The sequence below is a fragment of the Microtus pennsylvanicus genome, chromosome 7 (assembly GCF_037038515.1).
Source record: "Microtus pennsylvanicus isolate mMicPen1 chromosome 7, mMicPen1.hap1, whole genome shotgun sequence".
NCBI classification, from domain to species: Eukaryota; Metazoa; Chordata; class Mammalia; order Rodentia; family Cricetidae; genus Microtus; species Microtus pennsylvanicus.
In genome coordinates this window covers 59,109,723-59,136,832 of record NC_134585.1, presented here as the reverse complement: position 1 = coordinate 59,136,832, position 27,110 = coordinate 59,109,723, and the positions used below count along the sequence as shown (strand labels likewise).

At 35.6% G+C, this 27,110-nt stretch overlaps 1 protein-coding gene across 4 annotated transcripts in view; it reads left to right on the top strand.

The window, feature by feature from the left end:
* Positions 1 to 27,110, top strand: part of Tbc1d5 (TBC1 domain family member 5) — a 436,877-nt gene that overhangs the window by 26,458 nt on the left and 383,309 nt on the right. For 2 of the 4 annotated variants that reach the window (XM_075980961.1, XM_075980968.1), the window contains exons 2-3: positions 9,389 to 9,450; positions 10,659 to 10,721. The gene's annotated coding sequence lies outside the window, so the exon portion shown is untranslated. Of the gene's footprint in view, positions 1 to 9,388; positions 9,451 to 10,658; positions 10,722 to 22,341; positions 22,437 to 27,110 lie in introns of all 4 variants that reach the window. The other 2 variants (XM_075980963.1, XM_075980962.1) reach the window with 2 other exon arrangements.

Genomic DNA, 27,110 nt, shown 5'->3' with positions numbered 1-27,110 from the left:
AGACTGATGTCCTGATCTACAGGTGTCAGTCAGGTAAGAGTTTCCTGTTAGCCCTTCTGTTCTGTTCTTTTGTTAACCCATGACCTAGTTAAGTTGACAGATATAATTAGCTATAATGAGTTTTTTTTATTCCCTCATTGTATTTAAATATGTAACCCCACTGTTTCCTGGTTTCATGTTTTCTGGTAACAGGTTGTGGATAATCTTACTAAGACACAATTTCAGGGTTTTTTTTTTTTTTTGTTTTATCTTTAAGCTACAACATGCTTGGTTATGTGTTTCTTTGCAAGTCTATGACTTTATCTGACCTGAAGTTTCTTGAGCTTTTAGGATTTGTAGATTCAGGTCCTCTATCAGATTGAGGAAGACCTTTTTATTTATTTTTTTGATTTTTTTGAGACTGCATTTCTCAGTAGCTTTGGAGCCTGACCTGGCACTGGCACTAGCTCTTGTAGACCAGACTGGCCCCGAACTCAAAGAGATCTGCCTCCCTCTGCCTCCTGAGTGCTGTTATTAAAGCGTTATTAAAGGTGTGTACCACACTGCCTGGAAGAAGACTCTTTATTTTATCAATAATTCATTTTGTGCCTTTATTTCATGTTGTTCTCTTACATTTTAACCCACATGCCTCTACCCTAGATTGTACAAATCCGTTGAGGCTGGACCCTGACAGAATGATCACATTTAAGGGCGAAGCAGAGAAAAATGGGCAAGACAAGAACACTGGGGTATCAGAAAAGAGCCAGGAGCAGACCTTTTGGTATAAAGACAGTTTAGAGTTGGGATATGCTGTAGAGACTGTTGTTATGAGCATTAGCAATAGAAGCATAAAACAATTGCTTGTCAAAATGGTTAGAAATGGCTCTTGCTTTAGAACTGGGAGGTGGTGTAGGTAGCTAGAGATAAGCTGATAGCTACTATAAGAAAACTATTGGGTTCTGTATTTACTATTGGCTTTTTAAATACTGGTTATAGGATTCATTGACTTGTATGGTATTATGGTTAGGTTTCTGTAGTGATGAGGCTAGCAGGCCTGCTTTTCATCCTGCTTGGCTTCCGGCCACCTGGCTAGCTTATGCCCTGAAATAATAACACGGAAACTGTATTCTTTTAAACACTGCCTGGCCCATTAGTTCTAACCTCTTTCCGGCTAATTCTCATATCTTGATTAACCCATTTCTAATAATCTATGTAGTACCACAAGGTGGTGGCTTACCGGAAAGGATTCTAGCTTACATCCATCTTGAGTAGGAGAATCATGGCGACTGCCTGACCCTGCTTCTTTCTCCCAGCATTCTGTTCTGTCTACTCCACCTATCTAAATCCTGCCCTATCAAAAAGCCAAGGCAGTTTCTTTATTACCCAATGAAAGTAACACATAGACAGATGACCCTTCTCCATCAGTTTTCTCTTAATTGAATTTTGTTTTTCATTCTTTAATGTATTTTCTTTGTTGTCATATATTTGGGATACTTAGTTTTTTGTTGTTTTTTTTTTTGTTTTGTTTTTTTCTAGTGATATCTCTGCTCTCTGGTTAGGTCTATAGATTTTTGTAAATGTGGTCATTGTACTTTCAGTACATAACTGTTAGGATTATGGGTTATCCTTTATGGTAAATTTGATTGAACTGATTTTCAGTAATTTGAAGACCTTAAATGTTAAGGATCTAAGTTGTACTTTGTTAGGCTTTTGTATAAAAAGTTACATAAAATAGAGCTGGGGCAATCAGTCATGGTCATAAAAAGCAAGCAAGCAAGCAACAAACAAGAATAAAACAAGGAGTATGTTCCATGGTGTCTCAACGGTTAAGCATACTTGCTGTCTTTGTAGAGGATGCCGGCTCAGTTCCCAGCACCCATGTGCTCACAGCTGCCTGACTCCAATTTCAGGGGATCCAATACCTCTAGCCTTCTTGGGCACTGCACATACATGGTGCATTTACGTATGTGCAGGCAAAACACTCGTATACACGAAACAATGGTAAATGTTGAGGAAAAACAAACAAGGAATTGATATGTAGAGACCAAAGTGAAGGCCATTTCCAGAGAAGTCCTCAAAAGATGGGATGGTGTAAGTTTGGTAGCTGTTGTAGTTCCTGATGTCCAGTCCTCTGTGAAGAACATTTGTAATTCCTGTTTATAAGTTTTGTGAGTGCGTTTTACAAATTCTTTTTTAAAAAAGGTTTCATTAAGTATATTTGTTTTTTGATAATTTCATACATGTGTTTAATCCCTTCTGGTTACTCTTACCACCTACCTGTGACCTCTTGTTTTTCTCCTACACCTGTTATTCCCCTCTCCTCTTTACAAAAGATTCCCACATTTATGGCTTAGTTTTATTTGAACTGGGAACCCATTGGAGTCTGGTAAACTCACCAGTTAGGTACACAATTAAAGACGGGGACTGCTAAAATTTGTTAGTAACTATCTAATAGTTAGAAAGGAGGTAGAGCTGTGTGTGCTCATTTCTAATTCATGCTGGACTGTTAACAGCAGATACTATAAGATGATAATCTTGATAGTTTTGCCCAAAAGACAGCATATGCAGCCATCTTGCTATCTTTTGGCTCATAATATTCTTTCCACCTCCTCTTCTTCATTTGCTGAAGGAGGTTTTCCAAAAGATTGAGGCTGAGAGTATAAATGGGTATAAATGGATATTTTTTAAAGGCAATGTAGTGCTATTTCAATTTAGCCAAATAATGTAGTAAATTCCACTAGAATATATGATCTCTACACTGATGTTATATAGCAGTGCACTAAGTGAACTCTGGGCATGAATGTTCACATGTTATTTTAAAAACAAAGTGTTTAGTGAAAAAAAATAGTGTTTCTTAACTAAAAATGTGGACTTGTCCATTACACTAAATGGGAAATTCAACACAGATTAACAGCTAAATATATTAATTATATATAGAGTGAAAAAGTAAGAGTATATAGTTAAGAAAAATTCAATATGGTGTTAATTAGCTATATGTTTGTGGGGCAGTATATATTTGGTGAAGAACAAGTGAGAAGTAGAAGATATTGGATATATTCTAGTTCTTAGGTTCAGAGATGTGCTTGTCATTTTAGTTTAATACTCAAGACTTGGATTTCATAATATAAGTTTAAAATCTTTGAGAAATGTATTTATAGACATACTTTACATAGAAATAAAAATTTTAAGACAAAATTCTTAGCACTTCTAAAATGGAAATAACCACTAGTCTTGAAGTCCAGCGTTCTGTCCAGACATGTCTCTCTTTTTTCCATGTCACTTTCTAACTCAGAATCTCAGTGCTCTTTGACAGGCTGATCCTTACATAAACTAGTAGTGATAGGGATATTATAATAGAGTTTTACCTAAGTATTCCTAATGGAATGAATAAGTAAATAAAGACAGTCTTTCCCTCTCTTGTCTTGCTTATGCTAGTAAGACAATAATATATCAAGATTGGTTGGTTGCATGGTTTCTGTGCCTACGCTCTTCATCTGGATTTCTGGATTCAGATTGGCCTCCCTTGTTTGTGTTTCCCCTCAGTTTGTTCTTATTGATGCTTGATTCATCTTTCTAAAATGTGTCTTTGGTCATTCTATACATTTCCCCAGAAACTTTTAATGATTCCTTAGTATAGAATATTGAAGTAGATCTTAAAATTTGGTACCATGCTTTTATAATTTGATTTTCAACATAAGCCAATGCTCAACTATTCATTCTTCTGTTTTTTTTCTGGCTTCTTAGTGCTGGACTGTGAACTATAATGGAGAGTTGGTATGCTGGGGTGTCTCTATTGTTTTTTTTTTCATACTGTCTTCTGAGTTCTTGGGTGTTTGGAACACTCAGTGACTTTAGGACAGTGGTTCTCAAGTGGGCTGTTTTACAGCTGAGGGATATCTGGCAGTATATGTAAACATTTTTGATTGTCATACATGGTAAGTGTTATTGACATCTACTAGATAGAAGTTAGAGCTATTGCTAAAGTTTCTACGTGTAACTTATAGGACAAGCCACAGAAATCATTAGTAGCAAATGTGGCTCCTAAGATGAGAAGCTCTACTTGCTTAAGAGAAACTCCTTTCTCTCTCTCTCTCTCTCTCTCTCTCTCTCTCTCTCTCTCTCTCTCTCTCTCTCTCACACACACACACACACACACACACACTTGTTCAAGGATGTTTGTTTAAACACTGTAACAGTGAAAAATGAGAACCTTTGGGGGAATGAATAAATAAAATATAGCGATATATGGCCCAGTACTTCATAATTAAGATGAAGTAGATTGATGTACCAGTAGATCTTAAAACTACTATTGAATTAAAAGTATTACATACTTTTAGTGTGATACCATTAATGATAATTGAAAATATAAAACACATTTTTGTATGTGTAAATAAAAAATGAGAAATGAACTTACCTACCAGTTAGGGAGGTGGTTAGTATTGAGGTGATCCTAAGAGTAGTGACTCTCATCCTTCCTAATGCTGCTGCGACCCTTTATTACAGTTCCTCATGTTGTGCTGACTCCCACATAAAATTGTTTTTATTGTTATTTCTTCACTGTAATTTTGCTACTGTTATGAATGTTAATGTAAATATCTTTTTTTTTGATGGCTTTAGGTGATCCACAGGTTGGAAACCACTGTTCTAGAGGTTGTAAACAGGCTTCAGTTTTGCCCCTGTTTATTTTTTTTATAATGTACAGAGATGAACAGATAGTCTTTTGTATTTATTTAAATTAGAAGACATAATATGAATTGTGCTTAGTATAAATTTTTATTGATGAAAACATGGGTATTAGAATGGTATTATGTGCATTTAAAAATAGTTTTAAATTTTTCAACCTGAAAACGCACATTAGTCAGTTTGATACCAGAGTTAGTATAGCATACTTATATTTTCCCATTTCTTCCTGTATAGGAATTGTCCTGCTTTCTTTGAACAGATGAGTCTTTCTCTTATTGATGTAGCATTTACAAATGAGTTGTGACTAGACTACACTGAGTCACATGAGCCATTAGATTTGTGTTTATTCACAGAGATGAGAACCAGTATACAGAATTGCTAAACTACATCGTTTATCTGATTTTTGTGTAGTGAAATATTGAAAGCATAGTTTCTACAGTGGACTGTGAAATATTTCTTTTACTTAAATATTTTTTATATTAATTTTTGTTGTAAATTTTTTGATTATAATAGTTCAGTCAGTAACCATACAGGATGTTAAATTCAGTCTCTTAAGGACTCTAGAAACTTTATTTGTAAACTATGCCTAGAGCTCTTGTTGACTAGCATTTTTTTTAATGAACTTCACTTGACTATAGCAAATTTACAAATGTTATTGAGTAGTGAAATTGAGTTTAGTGCCATCTCTTAGAACACAAGGATTAATTTTAACATAAAATAAAACATTGACAGTAAAATGAAGTGGAAATGGTATATAACCTTACCTTTTCTTTTTTCTTTAATTTTTTAAAACAATCTTTTTTAAAAAAAAATTTCACACATTTTTAAAGTGACATAAAAATAACTATTTCAAATGTAGTCTAATTAAAAGTTATAATAACTATTCTTTATTTCTTTGAATTTAAATTATATCAAATTAAGTAACAGATTTAAATTGCATTTATAATTATGTGGCAGTTTATACTTTTTAACTAAAAAGCATTTACCAAAAATTATCCTAAGTTTAGGAAGCCTAATTTAAATTGAAAAACTTTAAATAACCTTTAGTTAATGATTTTTATTTATACTTGTTAGGAGGAACTTAAAACCAAAAATAATAACCTATATATCTTTACATATAAATGTCAATCTAATCAAAGGATGACTGAAAATTAATGACTTTATTTACAAAAAGGTGTTAGAATTTTAGATCTAATTTTTTGTTAAAAGATTTTATATAAATTATAAGAATGACTTAATTGTAAAATTCATAATGATGTTTAAATTCAGAATATTTAATTTATTATAATTTCAGTTCAGATATATAATTAGGAACAGTTATGATTTTAACTATATAGAATTTGAAATAAATTACATAACCTTTTTAAGATAATTTTTATAATTAGGTGAGAACAAGGCATGAACTATTTCCACTTGATTTTCTTGCTAATATTTACAGCTTAACACTAGTGTTAGTTCTTAATTGCTTAGAAAAAAGAAGATAAAGTTAGCAGATATTCTGTAAATAATATATAGTAAATTCTAAGAATTAACCATTGAAAAATAAACGTTTCTTGGAATGTTTGAGAAGTACCTAAGCTGGTGGTGGTTCAGCCCTGAAATTCTGGGTACTTGGATGGGGGAAGCACGAGGTTCAGAAGTTGAAGGCTAGCCTGGCCAATTAAATAAAAATTTTTAAAAACTAAAATAAAAAAGAAAGACAATAAGAGAAAAATAAAAACAGGCTGGGGATATAGCTCAGTTGTAGAATGCTTTGCCCAGCATGTGTGAGGCTCATGGTACATTCTCTCCCATGATCCCCAAGCTCCCAATTTACTCAGGAGATCTTGTCTTTTTCTACTTCCCTTGTAGACTAGACTGATACAGCTTTAATGTTTCATTTGTACAGTATGTGTTAAATAATCGTATACACATTTGTATGAGTAAACAGAAATGTACATATACTGCAGTGTGTGTGATGGCCAGAAGACAAAGTTGGTCCAGGGCCTCATGAGAGACATGGCCTGTCATTGGTTTTCCCGTCTGCTGACTCTGCATGAGCAGACTTCTGGAGGTTTTCCTGCCTTTACCTTCCGTCTTCCTGTTGGCGTGCTGCTTGTTTGGCTCTTAAGTGATTCTAGGGATTTGAATTCAAGTCTTTGTGCTTTAATGGTCAGAAGTTTTTTTCATGAACTATCTTCCCAGCATCATATAATGTTTTACTTTATAAAATTGCATGCTAAAATTAACTTTGATTTAATAAAATAGCATAGTTTTTGTAGTAGGGACAAGATATTCCCACCGTGAGAGGAAACCTTTAACTCTTGAAATTTTGTCTTTAATAACTTTCATTACTAAGTCCACTTGACCCTGTTATTTTTCCTCTAGAGTACATTCAGGAAAGAAAATGCTAGCCTGTGTGTTTGGTAGAGTAATTGTAACAAATATAATCTGGAAACTGATAGTTACCCATATATTTTCATAGATCATTTCTTGTCTTCTTTTCTTTCTCAGACCATTCATATATATCTTTAATTAGTCTGGAAAAATTTATACCATTGTCTATTTGAATATTGTATATATTTTCTTTTCTCTCTTATATTCTTTAGTAATAATGAACTAATTATATTTCATTTAATTTAAAACATTTTTTAATTTTATGGGTGTTTTGCCTGCATGTCTGTATTGTTACCACTTGCATTCATGCATGGTACCCACAGATGTCAGAAGAGGATATTGGAATCAGCCTTTGATTATTCACTTCTGGACTTTGGTTGTTTAATTATTATTTGGTTGTTGTTATTCTTTTTCTTTGGAAGGGATGTGACTTAGTTTTTAAGGTCACTGTTTGAGTTTATTAGGTCATAGATAAGAAAAAGCACATTGTGTTCTGGTGGAAGTGAGATCTGTTGAAAACTGAGAACTGGATTTCAGACTGAAGAATAATTGGTATTTAGAAGGAAACATTTAAAATGATACAGAAAATATCTTGTTTAGGTAGAAGCTCTTCCTCAGCCACCCTCTTCCCTCTCTAAACCCTACCCTTCAGAACGCCTACCAAAAGGTTGGCTCCTCCCCCTGAGATGCTCAAGACCACGCCTACAGGGTATTTAAGACCCAGACCCTAGACCTACCATGGGATTTCTCTCCCCACCCCTGCCAGATCACCTTGGTGTTGCTTTGTTCTGTTTATTAAAACCTGGTCTTATTAATTCAACTGGATTTGGCTTATTGCATTAGTGGAGAAGTAGAGAACTCCCCCACCCCCAACTGGGGTTCAAAAAATACTTATCAACCTAATTTTAGGAACTGATTGGTGTTTACTAAAGTTTGTTCTTGAGTTCTGCATTAGTCAGGGTTCTCTACAAGAACATAATTTACACACACACACACACACACACACACACACACACACACACGTATATGGGATTTATCAGAATAATTTACAAGCTGTGGTCCAGCTAGTCCAACAATGACTCTCTACCAACGGAAGGTTCAAGAATCCAGTTCACCAGCTGATGTTCGGCATATGCCATAATCCTGAAGTAGGCTCAGTTGCCAGTGAAGGAATGGACTCCCCAGTGAGAAAGAGAAGAAGCAGGCAAAGACAGTAAGCAAGCTTTCTTCTTCCATGGCCTTCATAAAGGCTGCCAGCAGAAGGTGTAGCCCAGATTAAAAGTGGGTCTTCCCACCTCAGAAGATCTGAATTAGAAGTGGGTCTTCCTACTTCAAATGATTTAATTAAGGAAAAAAAAATCCCTCACAGTATACCCTGCCTTTTGGTTTTTAGTTCATTTCAAATATAGCCAGTTTGACAAGCGAGGATAGCTATCACAAGTGCTTCTAATAGTTTTTAAATTAATTTTAATCGTGTGTGGGTATATGTGCCTGTGAGTGGGGGTGCCTCAAAAGGCCAGGGGTCCTTGGAGTTGGAGTTGTGTAGGTGTTTGTGAACTGCCTGTTTTGTGTGCTGAGAATGAAATTGTATTCCTCTGGAAGAGCTGTGCCCTTCTTAACCACTGAACCGTCTCTTCAGCGCTCAAGTAATTTTTGTAATAATAAATATTGTTTCAGAAAATTTTTGATAGTGTTAAAGGAAAAATATAAAACATTAAAAGCTGTATATATATTATATGATAGAATGTTTTGGAATTTTGAAAAATTTTTTGATAGCTGAACAATTAAAACCATTTTCTCACCATTTTATTCTTTCTAGTACTGTTTCTAAAAATGTTTATATCTTCAGTGTTAACTAAGTGAAGAACATAGATCCAACACAGTCCTGAAGTTTTATAGACAAATCAGAAAGATTTCAAGAATGCTGTATATGGAGTACATGAGAAACTTTAGAAAATGTTTAGTGAAGACTATATTTGTCTCCCTAGTAGTTTGACCCCTTTATGCTAATTAGGTTGTGACTAAATTTAGTTTGTAACAGTTAGGTGATCTCATTGTGTACTTTTCAAGACTTTGAGGTTCTCAAATTTAAGGACACTTTAGATGTCAGTCAGTTGCTTTGTCTTTGTAAGGTTTTGTCGTCATAATCTGAAATCCTGCAAATTGTTACAGCTTGTGTGTCAGCTCCAATAGAGGAAGCTCAGCTTTGAGGCTGAATTTCTAAAACTTGACGCAGTTTTTCTACTGCGGTCCACTCCCCACTATTTTGTGGACTCATAGATACGGATTGTATGTGAGTGAAGTGCTGTCGGTCCACACTAAGGCTTTTCTTATTGTTGTCCCACTGCAGAGAGGTTCTGATGGCTGGGTGAAGAGAGGAAAACGGCAGAAAGGTTGAAGCGCTGTGATACTGTAAGTATTCGTTTGAAAAAGAAGTTTAAGAATATTTCATGTCCATTTGTTTCAGGGAAAATATGTTAAAGATACATGCAAAATATAGAGGTGGATATTATAATCATCTTAATAATTTATAAGGCCTAGTCCCGTGTTGCTTTTAAAAATTGAAAATGTGTTCTCATGTATTAAGATGAGGAATTTTCCAATAGCATTGAAAAATATTTCTAATTCTAACAAGGATTGATATATTCTGTGTACTTTTGCTTATTTAAAACTATCAGAATCCAGAAAGTCATTGTAGTTTTATAGGTTGTGATTTGTTTGGGTGGCTTATTGTTTAGGTTATTTTGTAGAATTATTTATTTGCTGATTTATTTATGTATTTCATTATTTATTTATTTGATTATTTAGTAAATTATTTATCTGATGAATTATTAATACATCTTCATGACATGTTTTAAATTATTTATAACTTAATTTTGAGTTTATTGCTTTTAGACGCTGCATTGTTCCTGACTAGTTTTGATTTTTTTCTTTGTGGTTCTTGAAAATTAAAGTATTAGCTCTAAGGCAGAGAGTACATTCATTCCAGTGCCATGAACTTCTTTTTATTTTTACTCTGTTGGTAATTTATGTCAGTGATAAGATTTTAGCCATGTTTCATCATTTAGCATTAACTTTTACCTTTTAGGTGATAAAGTGTCAGGGTATTGTGTATGTGGTCATTGTGAATCACTTGCTGATTAATGATAGTGTTTCATATGTAAACAAAACTGTAACTTGACATTATTTTTTGTCTCTCTGAAGGCAGGTCTGCGTTTCTTGTTTTGAAATAAATGATGGAATTATTTAATTTTACTGACAAGTCTGTTTTATCCCTGGAATACTTTTGGCAAAGTTCATAGAATTGAATTGCAACTTAGATTTGGATCCCTTCTTTGCTTAAAGTTGAGTATATGGACATTTGGAAAACAGCAAGATACTTATATAAATTTTCTATCTCTCATAATGACATTTATTTACTTCATCTTACAAATAATTCTAATAAGTTGAATTTGTTTCTGTTATTAAACAATGAATATCATTTCTTCTTCTGATCCTGTTTCATAATGGTAATTATCAGAGTTTTCCTTTAGTAGTTGATGAGTATGTAAGTAGTCACTTGAACAAAGGCGTGCCATGTCTGCAGCATGGTTTTCATTTCCTCACTATGCTTGTTACAGTTTTTACACTTGGAAAGAAGCTGCCCTGTATCTCTAAAGTTGAGAACACTGTGACTCCTCTAGGTAGGTTCTATTACAGAACTGTAGATTATGCACATATATCCAAACTCTTCCCTCAAAAGATTCCATATATTAATATTTAATTAAAATGCTGCAGTAATATCTTTTTATGCTTGTCTTGAAAAATGTTCTTCAGTGATTTATGAAACATGTATTTAGAAGTGTGTATATCAGACATATCTGGCTTTTCTACTCTATAGAAAAGAGCTTCATATACTGTTGGATATGGAATTCCATTTTAAAATGTTCTTTAATATACTTGTGTGGTCTTTTGAAGAAAAATGTTGCATTCTCCTGTAGCATGATTAATAAAAACCCAGAGATAGATATTAGGGTTCAAGCTGAAGATCAGAAAAGCAAAATAGCCAGGCACTGGCTCTTACCTCTGTCTTAGTCTAAAACGCGATCCTGCCTCCAGGAATCTCAGAATGAGACTGTGCCTGAGAGCGGTCTCCTCCCGTTTTATATTTTTCTCTAGGGCTGGGATTAAAGATGTGCACCACGAACTCCTGGTTTCTGTGACAAATTAATGTGACTACTGGGATTAAAGATGTGTGTCACCACTGCCTGGTGTGCAAAACTGACCAATGTGGCTGTTTTACTCTCTGATCTTCAGGCAAACTTTATTTATGAAAATACAATTGAAATATCACTGCTTTCTGCATTTCTGAATAAAGTATGTGTTAGCAGTCATGGTAATCTACTGAAGGTACATTATTATTAACACCTATTGATAGAATACTAACTGAATTGTACAAGTGATCATTCCTTTGATGATACACATGTATATATAATTGCTGAAGCACAGGCATCTGGGAATTTATTCTGACAGTAAGATAATTTTAAGAACTTGTGTTTGAGCTGGTGGTGGTGGCACATGCCTTTAATCCCAGCACTTGTGAGGCAGAGGTAGGCGCATCTCTGTGTGTTTGAGGCCAATCTGGTCTACAGAACAAGTTCTAGGACAGCTAGAGTTGGTGCACAGAGAAACCTTGTCTTGAAAAAAAACCACCAAAGAGCTTGTGTTTGAAAAGAGATATTAATATAGCCTATTATAGATAGTATTATTCAGTTCTTACCATATATAAATATGGTAAATACCCAGTATATTTTAGTTAGATTTCATGACTTTCCCAATGAAGTAACACTGTGATTGTAATTTTCATTCATTCTTTCTTTTTTTTATTTTAAGGATGAGGAAATAGAGAGTTGGAGATGTTAAGTAGCTTTTTATTGTCATAGAGCTGAATGTAAGTGGGGGCATTGGGATTAGGAATCATTTAGTTAGCTCAAGGGGGCCTTTCTATACCTATTATTTTCATATATAGAGAGATAGTATAATACAGTATTTAGCTGGAGATTATTCTAATTTATTTAGTCACATTTTTTTTACAGCTTTAGCTTGTTCAGTTTGTGTTACACCCAATTATCTTTTTTGAATGGTAGACAAATAACTTGAACTACTTGTATTTTCTGATTAGATATTTTTAATGCATAGAATTGAACAAAACTGCATACTTGTATCTCTGAGATCCTATGTATTTACATGCCAGATAATCAATACAAAGATCACATCTTTGACAGTTAACCTCAAGGCATACCCAGGACTTTGTTCCAGTATGATTTGTCCATAAGAATACTATAATATTGTTAGGACTAGACACATTTTTAAAAGGATGATTGGTGGTTAGGTTTTTACATACATGGCCACATACTATTAAATCAAGCCTTAATACAGGACACAAGCATTTTAACATGTTCATAAACAGGACAAAGTAATCATTTCAGCTTCTAACACAGCTACTTATTTTAGAGACAGGGTTCCACTATCTAGCCCGGGCTGGCCTGGGACTTCTTATCCTCCTGTCTTAGCCTCTTAAGTGGTGGGATCAAAGACATATACTACCATGTCCAGTTCAGTACAGTTTTTTTTTATTGATAAAAGAAGAATAAAGAAAAAAAAAACAAATTTCCACCTCCTCCCAGCCTCCCATTTCCCTCCCCCTCCTCCCACTCTTCTCCCCCTCCTCCCACCCCTCTCCCCCTCCTCCCACCCCTCTCCCCTTCCCCCCACTCCTCTCCCCCTCCCTCTCCAGTCCAAAGAGCAGTCAGGGTTCCCTGCTCTGTGGTAAGTCCTAGGTCCTCCCCCCTCCGTCCATATCTAGGAAGGTGAACATCCAAACTGGCTAGGGTCCCACCAAGCCAGCAGATTGCATAGGATCAAAACTGCGTGCCATTGTCCTTGGCGTCTCATCAGCCCTCATTGTTCGCCATGTTCAGAGAGTCCAGTTTTATCCCATGCTTTTTTGGTAACAGTCCAGCTGGCCTTGGTGAGCTCCCAATAGATCAGCTCTACTGTCTCAGTGGGTGGGTGCACCCCTCGTGGTCCCGACTTCTTTGCTCATGTTCTCCCTCCTTCTGCTCCTCATTGGGACCTTGGGAGCTCAGTCCAGTGCTCCAGTGTGGGTCTCTGTCTCTATCTCCATCCATCACCAGATGAAAGTTCTAGGATGATATGCAAGATATTCGTCAGTATTGCGCTAGGATAGGGTCATTTCAGGTTCCCTATCCTCAGCTGCCCAGGGAACTAACTGGGGACCTCAGCTTGGGCACCTGGGAGCACCTCTAGGGTCAAGTCTCCTGCCCACCCTAAAGTGGGTCCCTTAACTAAGAATTGTGGTTCCGTGCTCCCCTGTCCAACCTTCCTTTATCCCGATCCTCCTGTTTCCCCAAGTCCCCCCTCCTTCCCTTCTACCTTTTCTCTCCCCATCTCCCCTTACCCCCATCCCACCCCACCCCCAAGATCCCACTTTTCTCCCCGGCAATTTTGTCTACTTCCCTTATCCAAGAGGATAACTATATGTTTTTCTTTGTGTTCACCTTCTTACTTATCTTCTTTAGGTTCACCTATTGTAGATTCCGTGACCCTTATTTATGGCTAGAAACCAATTATGAGTGAGTACATCCCATGTTCATCTTTTTGGCTCTGGGATACCTCACTCAGGATAGTGTTTTCTATTTCCATCCATTTGCATGCAAAATTCGAGAAGTCATTGTTTTTTACCGCAGCGTAGTACTCTAGTGTGTATATATTCCATACTTTCTTCATCCATTCTTCCATTGAAGGGCATCTAGGTTGTTTCCAGGTTCTGGCTATTACAAATAATACTGCTATGAACATAGTTGAACAAATGCTTTTGTCATGTGATAGAGCATCTCTTGGGTAAATTCCCAAGAGTGGTATTGCTGGGTCCAGGGGAAGGTTGATCCCGAATTTCCTGAGAAACCGAAACACTGACTTCCACAGTGGTTGCACAAGATTGCAGTCCCACCAGCAATGGATGAGGGTACCCCTTCCTCCACAGCCTCTCCAGCAAAGGCTATCCTTGGTGTTTTTGACTTTAGCCATTCTGACAGGTGTAAGATGATATCTCAAAGTTGTTTTGATTTGCATTTCCCTGATTGCTAAGGAAATTGAGCACGACCTTAAGTATCTTTTGGCCATTTGAACTTCTGCTGTTGAGAATTCTCTGTTCAGTTCAGTGCCCCATTTTTTAATTGGGTTAATTAGCATTTTAAAGTCTAGTTTCTTGAGTTCTCTATATATTTTGGAGATCAGACGTTTGTCTGTTGCGGGGTTGGTGAAGATCTTCTCCCAGTCAGTAGGTTGCCTTTGTGTCTTAGTGACAGTGTCCTTTGCTTTACAGAAGCTTCTCAGTTTTAGTAGGTCCCATTTATTCAATGTTGCCCTTAATGCCTGTGCTTCTGGGGTTATACCTAAGAAGCGATCACCTGTGCCCATCTGTTGTAGGGTATTTCCCACTTTCTCTTCTATCAGGTTCAGTGTTTTCGGGCTGATATTGAGGTCTTTAATCCATTTGGACTTGAGTTTTGTGCACGGTGATAGATATGGGTCTATTTTCATTCTTCTACAGGTTGACATCCAGTTGTGCCAGCACCATTTGTTGAAGATGCTTTCTTTCTTCCATTATATACTTTTAGCTCCTTTATCGAAAATGAGGTGTTCATTGCTCTTGGATTGGGAGGATCAACATAGTAAAAATGGCAATTCTACCAAAGGCAATTTATAGATTCAATGCAATCCCCATCAAGATCCCATCAAAATTCTTCACAGATCTGGAGAGGACAATAATCAACTTTATATGGAAAAACAAAAAACCCAGGATAGCCAAAACAATCCTATACAATAAAGGATCTTCTGGAGGCATTACCATCCCTGACTTCAAATTCTATTACAGAGCTACAGTAATGAAAACAGGGTGGTACTGGCATAAAAACAGAGAAGTCGACCAATGGAATCGTATAGAAGACCCGGATTTTATCCCTCAGTACAGTTTTTAAATCACATGTAATTATTTAAACGACTCTTGGGAGTCTCAGAGAGTAAAAAAAGGTGTCAGTTGTATGAGGCTTATGGGAAAGGGTTTCTCTAACTCTATTTGCTATCTTCAAACAGGGAGATCTCCATTCTGGTTCTTAAATAGGTACACCAAATCCATTAGACAACAGATGAATTCAACAACAAGAGTTTGGGTGTGGGTTGGTGTGAATGCCATAGCAATCAGGGTAGGGTAATTCAAAGTTGTAATTATTCAGATAATATTATATCATGAAATCCTAGTTCACTTAGTGATATGAAATATTACTATTGCTATGATGACTATGAATTTGTTATCTTATCTAAGACAGTTTTGAAGCCGTTATTGGCCAGGATAGGCAACTGTCGAGTGGAGCCTTTCTGGGTTCTGGTAGCCTGTATACTGCCTGTTGAGCAGCACTTTCACTTAATATAAAATATCTTTAAAGTTGTCTTTTTTTCCTAAACAATTTTATTATGGGCCACTATATATCTTTTGTTTGTTTTACCTCAGCCAATGTGGTTGGTGGCTGTCTTTTGGGAAAGGCTACCACTATACTGCTGTTGGCACCTATTTACCTTTGCTTTAGCTCATTCAATTGTGCCTTATATAACTAATATAGAAGCGAGGAATACTTTATGTCATAGCTAAGTTTACATTTGTTGATTTTTTTCACTACTTAAAAAAATTTTTGCTCATATGCCTCTTCTTCTCTGTGTCTTCTCAGTTCGTCGATCCCCACCTGATTCATGTTCTCTTTCAAAAACCAAGAAAATTAAAGAAAACACAAAACAAAAGCCAATTAGCTGTAACAAAAAAGTATACATAAAAACATGAAATCCATTTTGTATTGATCACTTCTTTGCATGAGGCCTGCATGGTTGATATAACCAGTGACATTCTGTTGGAGGAAACTGATTTTCCCTCCATCAGCTTCTTGGTTAGACGTGGGACTTTGTGCCCACTCCTTTTCCATTCTGCTGGCCCTTGTCTGGGGAGACTGTGCAGGTCTTGTGTGTGCTGTGACAGCCTCTGTACTCACATGTGCATCAGTCCTGTTGTGTATGGAAGATGCTGTTTTCTTGGAATCCTTTGCCACCTCTGCTTCTTACAATCCTTCTGCCTCCTCTCTCACATAGATCCCCGAGTTTGATAACTTCCCATCCCAATCAGGGCTGAAGGGTTAGAGCTCATTTTCAAGGAGGACACAATGAAAGGGTATTATTACTGGTAATAGAAAGATAAACAGGCAAAGTGGACCACAATAAAGTGGACAGTTGTCATTTTTTATATCAAATATTAAAGCATTCTGTGTTTCTTTTTCCCTTAAGTCTGGATATTAACAGTGTGTTTGACATTTTACTGAAAGCTAATTCTGTTCGTTAAACTTTCAGAATTTACAATTTTGTTGAACGATCCAGTGATCTTACTAATTTTTTTAAAAAAAATCTGTGCTTCGTGTCACATATGATGTTTTGTCAGATCATTTTAATCCTATTTTCTGAGTAAATTCTGTGTGATAAAACAGAACTTCAAGGGTGTAGCTTAAATTTTCCCTTCTCCCTTCCCTTTTCCTACCTCTTTCATTTGATGGCTTACTTACATTATTTAGTTCTAATTCGACTCTAAAAGCTTCATTTCTAGTTTGTGTTTAGTTTATAGATGGCTTTATTACTTTAACCAAGTAACTGTAGAGGTATGTTTGTCCTCCACTGTTCCAATGCGCCGTGCCTGCCTGCTGCCATGCTCCCTATGATGACAATGGACTCGAGCCCTCTGAAGCTGTGATTATTCATTTGTTCTGGTCATGGGGTCCTAGCACAGCAATAGAAAAGTATTAGTAAGACAACTTCCATGTCTCAAGATGTATCTTTTCCTATCTTAGGTCTGATGTAAAGATAACATGATTCATTTATTTAATAGTATTCTAAAGTTGTTGAGGTATTTGGGTTTTTTTTTTTGCCTTGCAATGATTTTATATAACCAAAGTAATTGATCTTAAGAATTTTTTTTTCTGCAATCATATATTTTGATTTCAATTTAATATTAGTATTTTTCAAGATGCCATTAGCTATTATTTATATTGTATTTTTTTATTAAAATTGGGCTAATTTTACCCCTTCTTGACACCATGGCCTTCAAAAAAGATTTAATAAAGTTACTTTTTGAGTGTGCCAAGTTCCTATTTTACACCATTTTTATCATTCCATATTCCTATATTAATCCATCTCTTTAGCTTTACTTTGTACTTCATTGCCTCAATTAGATTACACTGAGCCCAGTGTACACAAAAAGTTCATGAGACTTAGGAGGAAATAATATAATTATTTTACTGTATAAACTTGTAAAATGTCTGGGAAACTGCATTGCTTAATAGTTGTGATTACTTCATTGTTCAAGTTTATTCCAGGGTTGAGAGAATTTGAACATACTCTGGTGTAGTTATGAGATAAATCACAATACTGCATAATATACTTCAGATAGAAAATGTCAATATAAGTTGGATATAATTTCTTGTTTAAGTTAATAAGCCAGTAACTCTTTAAATTAGATGACTGCTACTTTGTGCTAGTTTCTGAGACAATCAGCAGTGTTTCTGTGACAATTAGCAGTTTCTTCATGGTGACAAAAGTATTTTGAACTTCTTTATGGAAATATAATTTTCCCTGAAAGGCATTTTGCTTGTATTTAGCTATAGATGGTATTTGCCAAGGCCTATAAAGAAATAGGATTGGGGAGTAGGTTAGAGGGAGAGGTGGGAATGATGTTACCACAGTACTTGTGTATAGAATGCTCAAAAATATAAAAAATTTCAAACAAAAAGAAATGGAGTTAGCAAGTTCAGATAGTAGAAGAAAGCTCATTCTCCTTATAGTACTTGATTTTTTCATGTTTCATTAAGTATGTCTAAAATCTTATTTGGGGTTTCTGTTTGCTTTTTAAATAAGTAAAAGTCTGATTTTTCATGTGAAGAAAATTGAGAAGAATATGCTAATGAAGTAACAGGTCCCAAGTTGTTACAGCTGTGGAATTGAGAGTTGGTCTCCTATTTTTTTTCTCTTTCTCTCTCAGCAAATGTTATAACCATTTACTTAAAATCTTTTTTGGGCTGGAGATATGGTTCAGCAGTTAAGGGCACTGTCTGTCTTATTCCAGAGGACTTTGGTTCAATTTCTAGCACCCACATGGCTCACAACTGTGTGTAGCTTCAGTTCCAGGGCATCTAGTACCCTCACACAGACATACATGCAGGCAAAATATCAACGCACCTGAAACTAAATAAATCTTTGCCAGGCGTGGTGGCACACACCTTTTATCCTACCACTTAATGGGCTACCCCGCCTTGATCCCAGGACTCAGGAGGCAGATGTAGGTGGATCTCTGACTTCCAAGACAGCCAGTGCTGTTACAGGGAAGCCCCGTCTCAAAAAAACCCAAATAAATAAATAAACAAAAATAAAACAAAATTCTGTACTGGGAATTTTCTAGTTTATACTGAATTTAACACATGCTACTTTTTAATATCTGATTTATTTTCACTGTTCTGTAGTATTTCACACTGCAGTATTTGTGCATTTGTTTTCTTTTCACTGATACTGAATGTTAGCATTATATATTGAAGTCTACACGAATATTTGTGGAGGGTCTGCAAGGTTTCATACTTTGAGCACATAGGTCAGTGTATGATTTCAATGAGCTTATCTCCCTAAAACTTACGTATTTGAATACCTGGTCCCCAGTTGGTGGCACTGTTTGGTGAAGTTCTTGACGTGCAGCTTTCTTGGAGGAAGTATGTCACTGGAGGTGGGCTTTGAGAATTTAAAGACTCAAGCCATTTTCAGTTTGCTTTCTGCTTTCTTCTTGCTATTGAGGATGTGAGCTCTCAGCTCCTTTTCCAGTCACTCTGTCTGCCTGCTGCCTCTGCTCTGCACTTTGGACTCTAACCCTGTGGAACTGTAAGACCAAGTAAACTCTTGTCTGAGTTGTTTTGATTTTGGTGTTTAATACAGCAATAGGAAAACAACTGGTAGAGTACCCAAGCCTCTCCTTCTCTTAGTGTAAAATCTTTATTATAAAATACTTTGTGACAGATGTTTAAAATGTATTGTATCTAATTTTTATAATTTTAGTTTGGGGGAAACTAACCTGTGTGCTATTGATGTATTTATCAAACCAATCCAAGTGCTGTGTTACCTGCTTAGGGGTCTTGTTTGGGTTTGTTTTCTCTGCTAGTTAAATAGTTAAAGGGCAGGAAAAGCAGCTCAGTAAGTAGCAGCAGATAATAATCTTTATTTAAGGTGAAGAACTGCATGCACACACATACTCATGCTCAGAGCAAAAGACTCCCTGCAAGTTAGAGCTGTTAGAAACTTGCTGTTTTCCTGCAGGACTGGGCTTTAAGTGTTTGGTGGGCTGGAATGTGTGTCCTCTTCCCCTCAATCAGACTTGGTCAACTTAGACAAAGAAGAGATGCTGATGAACTCGCAGCTTCGGGGTAAACACATCCAGTTCCAGCCGTGAAGGGGCCCCTCTGGACCTTTTTCTTTTTTTATCAGTTTGAGACAGTGAAGTATGCCTTCTTCACTTAACTGTCTGTGGCCCCCTTTCATATTTGTCTGCCTGTTAGAAATCTGTCAGACTTCTCATTCCTCACTTGTTCTGTACATAAGTAGTAAGACATAGGTTTGCTTATTATTAACAGTATGATTTTGTTCCCAGATGGTTATGTTCTCTTAATAGTGAAATTATGATGATTGAAAATGGTATACTTTTAAACACCTTTGAAAAGAAAAATAGCGTGCAAGCCAGATATTAGAATATTATTGTTTTTACTTTTTCACTGAAAGGATTTCTTACTGAAATTAAAGGAAAAGATTAGCTATATGGATAGGTTTGGGTCATTTCTCATATCAGTAGTTTCATGAAGCTGAGAAATGTTTATGCTGTGTAATAAACAGATGTTTCTCTAACAGTGTAATACATTATGTGCCACAGTGGTCTTGTGTGTTAATCATAAATGCTGTCTTACATTCGTCGAGACTTAACAGGCGTACACAAAACTGTATTTATTTAGGATATTGTTTCTGTTCTCTCTTTCTCTCCTTTCTATAGCATTAATAAACATCTTTTAACACCATTATAAGATTTGCAGAAAATATTCTTTTTTTGTGATTTTCTCATATACCAATTTAAAATATCCACTAAAATACTTCTAAAAGATTATTTTTTGTATATTAAGCTTACTTTGAAGAATTTCTCATATGTGGCAGTTTTACTTTTTTTGCTCCTCTACTTTGAGGGTAGTAACGAATATTTTCTTAAAGTTGTGGGGCAAGATCTGCCCACCCCTCAATTACAGCCAGTCAGCCTAGTGTGAGATTGTAATGGGGAGTTTACAATCTACTGCCCGAAGTTTAGATTCTCTCTTTGGGCAGGTGTATAGTAACCCACTGGTTTTTCTTTTCCTTTTACTTAGTTTATTACATGAACACCTTCAAGCCCCACTACCTCTGCACTGTGACACTGATAGACATTCGTATTTACATATAGCCAGATAATCCCTATATTTGGAAATTATTCCTATTGTGTGGTTTTATTCCACGGAACCTATCAGAGTTAAAATGTGGTTTGGATGCAAAGGAAATAATTAATGATTGGAAGCTAGAGAGTTGGTAAATTATTTATTCTGGCCCCGAGGAAGCGGAGAAGCTGAGTGATGACTAATGTCACTTGTGGTGCTGGTTGTCATTCTGATTGTCTTACATGGTTTTGTGATAGGCTGAAGCACCTGCTAGCTATCTGTACACCCTCCTGCTGCTGCCGCATCAAAGGCAAAGGCTTAGTTTTAAGGAAGTCTGTTTAGGTTGGAAAGGAAATGACTAAAATGACTCTTTTTAAGTCAGGGATTTTTGTTTTGTTTTGATTTTTTTTTTTTTGCTTCTTCATCATTTAGTAATATGAAAAGATTTTTTTTTTGTGGCCTGGTAGGAAATCTAGAATGTGCATTTTATTTAGCCAGGAAAGACTGACTTTATTATCTTTGTGTTTTATTAAATACTTAAAGAATGGACTTCTTTATTGTTCTCAGACTAATTAAAAACCCCTTTAAAGGAGATGATTAGTCTGCTAAAGATCAGATCCACTTTCTGGTAACATTGAATAAAAACCAGTGCTCCTGTTTGACAAGGGCGGTCTCCTTTTGTCTTGATGGCCAAGGTTTATAGTCAGTACTCCAAAAGTACATTTCTGCCCTGGTTCTAGCTCAAGCTTCTGAGTTTCTCTGAGAGACAGAAAGAGTTTGTCAGAAAGCACAACCTTCCCTGGTCTGATTGTACTGGTCAGGTCCTTAGAAAGTACATAGTGAACAGCAGATAATGTGCATGCTGTGTTACGAGAATGAGCTCTTGCGCTGCTGTCAGGGCTTAATGTTGTTCAAGTCCAGAAATGAGCTTTTCTTCTGCTTGTTACTAGTGACTTGTTTATAGAGATTTCTAACTTTAACATAAAAATAAGGGACAGTTGACTGGTATACAAAGCAATAATGTTGGAAGTGGTCCTGTATTCAGTGTGTTTTGTCTTACTGACTTGCTTCTCTTCATCAAGCATTTACTAATCTTGTGTGCCAGCCCTCTGGGAAGAACTACTAACTACTATTGCATGTAACCGCCTCTTAAAGAGGGCAGTGCGGCTTGTGCTATTGAGAGCCTTTGCAAGGGCTCTTTCATGTGTATAGCAACTCAGGATTGCTGTCTCTGTTGTTACTCCTCTGTTTTACAAAGGAGCCTTACTAAATGATGGGATTTAATTTTTGGTTTTATTGTGGTTTTTCTGTCCTGTATCTGTAGAAAAAAGGGAACATGTTAAATCTTATTTTAAAATGTCTATGAATTGCAGTCTAGGTTGCTTAATAATCACTATCATTTATGGACGAAATGAAGCTTAAAGAAGCCAAGTGAGTTTCCTAGGATTATGCAGCTTGATAATGGGAAGCTGGGAGTGATACTGCATCTATTTATTTATTTAATTAAAAAAAATGAAACAGTATCTTACTGTGTGGTCCTGGCTGGCTGGCCTCGGGAACTCACTTTGTAGATCGATCTGATCTTAAACTCACAGAGATCTACTAGCCTCTGCCACAGGAGTACTGAGATTATAGGCATACACCACCAGTCTTTCTGTGTTGTACTTTGAAAACCTGAATAATAATGACCATTTTCTTCTTTTGTCATGATGACGAAATGAAGCCTAAAGAAGCCAAGTGAATTTCCTAGGATTATGCAGCTTGATAATGGGAAGCTGAGATTTGAATCGCTGTCTGACTGCCCATGCCCATTTTAGGGTAAGCCTAGTCCCAGTAGAATTTGGTATGCAACAGGAGATGTCTGTGAGAAAGTGGGTGATGTTAGGAAGCCTGTGGGAAGTGTATTTATAACTGCTTTAAGATGAAGGATTTAAAAAAAAAAATAGGTGATTTTGTTTGACATATTCAGTTTTTTAAATATTACAATTTACTAAAGGTGTATTGTTTGCCCACTGCAGGTAGCCTGCAGATGCTGATTTGACTGTCTGCATAGTCCTGCTCTTAAGTGATATTTTCAGACTAATTGAAAAAGATTCATTATTTTCACAATCCTTTAGTTCATTATATACCTTAGAAATTATTTAATTGAATTTGGATTTCAGGATACTGCTAATTAAAGTGTAGTCTATAGCATGTATCATCATGAGGAAGATTAAGAAAAATGTAATTTTTAAATTGAAATATCTGTCAAGTTATAGTATATCAAATGTAACATTAGTAGAATTTAACATAAAGATCAAAGTTTTAGTGGAATGGGAACTGATTGAAATAAAAGTCAATGGTTGGCTTTGGCTTTAGTAATTTTTTGTTATTTAAAATTCATATGGTCCTGAGGAGAATTTTAGTGCCGTCTTAATGTTTGACTGGGAAAGGGGAAGACTAATCAGTTGTTAGTGAGTTCTTTCCCAAATATGGATGAAAGATATGATCTGATAATCTTGCTTTTTTTTAGTTTTTATAATAAATTTTCTTAATGTGTTTTAAAATTCTATCTTATAATAAAATTCCTCAAATCTAGAGTCTTTTTAAAAAACGCTTAATGTATTATGAATTCTTGTGTCTTTTTGATCCTTTACATATTATTTAATATAAAAATAAATTAAAATCATTGATTTTTTTGTTTTAAGTTAGTGGTATCTTAATTTCTTCAACAGTATTCATTTGTTTAAAGTTTGTCTTTTAGAGGGGAAAAATCTTATCTGAAGAACAGTGTAGGGCACTAAGATTGTGGTTTAGGAGGCGGAGCACATGTAAGAGGCCCTAGGTTAGTTAGTGTTTAGTTAGGTTAGTGAGTGTTAGTTAGTGGAGCACATGTAAGAGGCCCTAGATTAGTTAGTGTTTAGTTAGGTTAGTTAGTGTTAGTTAGTGGAGCACATGTAAGAGGCCCTAGATTAGTTAGTGTTTAGTTAGGTTAGTTAGTGTTAGTTAGTGGAGCACATGTAAGAGGCCTTAGGTTAGTTAGTGTTTAGTTAGGTTAGTTAGTGTTAGTGGAGCACATGTAAGAGGCCTTAGGTTAGTTAGTGTTTAGTTAGGTTAGTTAGTGTTAGTTAGTGGAGCACATGTAAGAGGCCCTAGATTAGTTAGTGTTTAGTTAGGTTAGTGAGTGTTAGTTAGTGGAGCACATGTAAGAGGCCCTAGCTTAGTTAGTGTTTAGTTAGGTTAGTGAGTGTTAGTTAGTGGAGCACATGTAAGAGGCCCTAGGTTAGTTAGTGTTTAGCACAACAAAAAGAAAAGCACTAAAGCAAAATTGTATGCTGATTATGAAACATTGAAAAGTGAAAATCCTCTTATTGCCTGGAACAACCAGAAAATCCCCATTTTTTTAGAATTCTCTTCTTTTTCACTTTGTTGAATTTTATACTCCTGTATTAATAATCATAATTTAGTGGATTTGCTTTTAGAAGATAATATTTTTCGTTAGGTACATCCTTTATCAAGTTTATCATCTAGGAACTGGGAGTCTCCTTTCCCCTTTCATATGATGATAGTTTACTCCCACTTGTCTGTGTCTTAACTCTGAACTGCGTGAAGGCAAGCGTTATCTTGTGGTCATACCTGTTTCTGTGCCTTCTGTTTTGTGTTATGTGAAGAAATGAAAGTAGCTCTTAAATTCAGCATCTTCTTCATCTGCCACTTGAAATCACTACATGAGAGCACATATATCAATGTCTCCCCCTTTGATTTAATGGTCTAGCTATGCAGGGCTTTAATAGTGATGTGATTATACTAAAAAATCAGTGCAGTTTATATATCTGAAATTCTCCTGAGTCCTAAAAAATGGCATAGTCTTCTACATCCTAAGTAACAAAGATTCACTTTGTTCAAATGTTTCAAGAAATCTGTTGAATAAGTGTCTATATGCATTATTTCAGTTTTAAAGCACTGAAAAAAATAGTATATTGAAAGATGTTTTATAATCAGCTGGACCCTGGGTAGTCTGATGTATAAAAATGTTTAGAATCAGCATGTTGTCAATAGTAGATAAGAGGTAGTTTGGATACTAGAATATATGCATTCCCAGAAATCGTTATCTTAAATATTTTTTGTTAGTAAGAAACAAGGATAAGAACTTGGACCAAGGTGAGAAGGCAGCAATGCAACAAATGCTAATATTTGCTGTGTTGGATTAAGTGTGTTTGTGAACAAGTGAAATGACATACACAGGGCAGGGCTAGAAGTTTTGGCATTCATGCTTAGGATAGGCATTACAAAATAAAATATTGTAAGCATTCATAGTAGAGAACAGAGCTTTTATATTCCTTAAATAATTTATACTTTGAAGAGGATTCAGGCATAAATGCTTTAATAGCATGGTAATATGGAGAAAGATGAAACAGGTCATACTTTGTTTTGTTTCTGGAAACATTTTGACTCTATAATTGGATGGTATCTTGGGATAAGCTTTATGGAAAACTTAACAAGTTGGAAGAAGATTTCAGCTGGAGTGTCTAAAGGGTCATTAAAAAAAACCCTTTTCTATTAAAATAAAATGTGTCCAAGCTTTAAAGAAAAGATCTTGGAGTTTGCAGATGATCCTAAAATTGGAGCTAAGGGAAATAATGAGGAACAATGCAATCAGATTCAAAAAGATTTGGATTGTTTAGGTGATTGGGCCAGCAGATGGCAAATGCAGTTCAGTGTAGACAAATGTAAAATAATTATCTTAGGAACAAAGAACCAATCATACAGCACACTGATCAGGAAAAAATTTGTGAGTTATTGTAGGAAAACCATTGAAACAGTTAACCCGGTGCACAGCTGCAGCAAAAAAAGGCAAGCAAGAAACCAAATTAGCAGATGGATAGAATATAAAGCAAGAGGCAATACTTACAGTGTATTAAGAAACTTGCTAGACCCCATCCAATTTAACTCAGTCTAGTATTGGTTGATAGAACTAGTATAGAAAAAGTAAAAATTTACCTAGACATATACCTAACCAAATCTGATAAATAAGTTTAGAGAAATGCCTTAGGAATTCAGAAACTTTCATAGATAGGAGTAAGACATTGCAGCAGGTTTATCTACTACCCAAAGTAGGTTTTGGTATGATTTCTAGGTCCTCGGGCTTTACCAACCCTCTTAGTGAGGAGTGAATAAGAGCCTGGACATGAGACTTGGTTGCTGTTAATGAGTTACTATTTTCTGGCTGGTAGCTCTTGATGCAGATTTCATTCTAATTTACCATCCCTGGTCACTGTAGAGATGTGCTTCTCCATTCTTGTCTTGGTTGTTTTGAGCTATCTTGTGTCTAGCTATTTGTTAATATGTTGTCTTTTGATTTAGGTTAACCAGAATATCTATCTGTTGTTACAATTAAGAACTTAGCTGGTTTAGTTGTAGAATTCTGATATTTTAGCCTTGGTTATTACATTTTCTTTAAAAAAATTGTTTTTAAAACTATAAGTAACTTTTTGGATAAGAAGAAAACTGAAATAACCCTCTCTCCATGAAAAGAATTGTAAACTTTAACTTCATTTATGTAGATGAGTAGTGTCCCTGTTAAAATTTGCTATTAAAACCTAGTATATCTGTTAGAAGAATATTTGTGTTTCTTTATACATTTGTACTTACTTGTTTTTCACATTGTTTTGAGATAGGGTCTTGCTTTGTTAGTACAGGCAAGCTTTAAGTATATTAAAAATCTCACCTCAGCCTCCATTACTGTTGATCTGTTGATGAATATCTGTCTAATTTAAAGAAATAGAATTTTCAGAAACATTTCTGAATTAGCAATTGTTGCTTACAACTTAAATTTGATGAGGTGATTAATACGTAGAAATTTGTCACATAAGCAAGACTTAAGTTTGTTTCATGTATCACGTCATATCGATTCATTTTAAGTATTCCCAGTTCCTTCCACAGCTGCTTGAAGTACAATCACATGCAGAGTAAAATGAGAAAGAAGTGATGGTACTAAGTGTGTTGTTACTCTGTAGTTAGAAGTTAGTTTAGAATGATGATAGTAGAATTCCTCTGTCAGTAAGGATCTTGAAGGCCATAGTTCACTGAATACTAATAACTATATACCAATAACTGATACAGTATGTTTATGAACAAATGAAATGACGTGTACAGAGTATGCAAGAGGTTTTGGTGTACATACTTAGGACAGTCATTGCAAAATAAAGTCACCATGGATTCCTTGGTAAGAAATTGAAATAATTTGACTTTGAATCTTTATCATTCTTAAAAGTGAATTGCAGTTCTTCCATCAGACTACTGCCCGTCACTCTACTGCTTTTCCTTTGACCTGAGACTTCATATATTATGCCACCCATAGGATGCCTCATGCTTTACCTTTGAAAGCTGTTGTTCCAAAATTAAAGTGTAACATATTTAGTATTTGCTCTGTAGTGTAATTGATGGGCAGCATCTGCAACGTTATTTGACTGAACTGTTTGTAACATCTGCTGGGATAGAGGAATTATTTGA